The sequence below is a fragment of the Chrysochloris asiatica genome, unplaced genomic scaffold (genome assembly GCF_000296735.1).
Source record: "Chrysochloris asiatica unplaced genomic scaffold, ChrAsi1.0 scaffold00419, whole genome shotgun sequence".
Classification (NCBI taxonomy): Eukaryota; Metazoa; Chordata; class Mammalia; order Afrosoricida; family Chrysochloridae; genus Chrysochloris; species Chrysochloris asiatica.
Window position 1 is genome coordinate 981,121 of NW_006408937.1, and position 1,004 is coordinate 982,124.

The following is a 1,004-nucleotide window of genomic DNA, read 5'->3' on the forward strand; positions in this document are numbered from 1 at the left end:
ATCATTACTGGTGATTGGAATGCAAAGGTTGGGAACAATGAGGAAGGATCAGTAGTTGGAAAATATGGCCTTGGTGATAAAAATGATGCTGGAGAACGCATGATAGAATTCTGCAAAACCAATGATTTGTTCATTTCAAATACCTTCTTTAGACAGCATAGGAGACTACTATACACATGACCTCACCAGAAATCAGATTGACTACATCTGTGGAAAGAGACGATGGAAAAGCTCCATATCATCAGCCAAAACAAGGCCAAGGGCAGATTGTGCAACAGATCATTAATTATTCATATGAAAATTCAAACTTAAGCTGAAGAAAATGAAAACAAGTCCACAAGAGCCAAAATATGACCTTGAATATATTCCACCTGAATTTAGAGATCATTTGAAGAACAGATTTAATACAGTAAACACTAAAGACTGAAGGCCAGAAGACTTGTAGGATGACATTGAGAACATCATACAGGAAGAAAGCAAAGAGTCATTAAGAAGACAAGAAAGAAGGAAAAGGTCAAAATGGGTGTCAGAAGAGACACTGAAACTTGCTCTCCAGCATAGACGTTAATGCAAAGGGAAGAAATGAGGAAGTAAAAGAGCTGAACAGAAAATTACAAAGGTCAGCTCAAGAAGACAAAATCAAATGTTACAACAAAATGTTGAAAGAATCAGAGTCAGAAAACCAGAAAGGAAGAACATGCTCAGCATTTCCCAAGCTGGGGAAACTGAAGAAAAAATTCAAGCCTCAACTTTCGTTATTGAAGGATTCTCTGGGCAAATTAGTGAAAATGCAGAAAGCATCAAAAGAAGATGGAAGGAATACACAGTCACAGTCATGGTTGATGTTCAACAGTTTCAAGAAGTAGCACATGATCAAGAGCCAATGATACTGAAGGGTGAAGTCCAAGTTGTATTGAAGGAATTGGCAAAGAACAATAGACCAGGAATTTGTGGAATAAGAATTGAAATCTTTCAAGAAAGTGAAGTGGCACTGGAGGCACTTA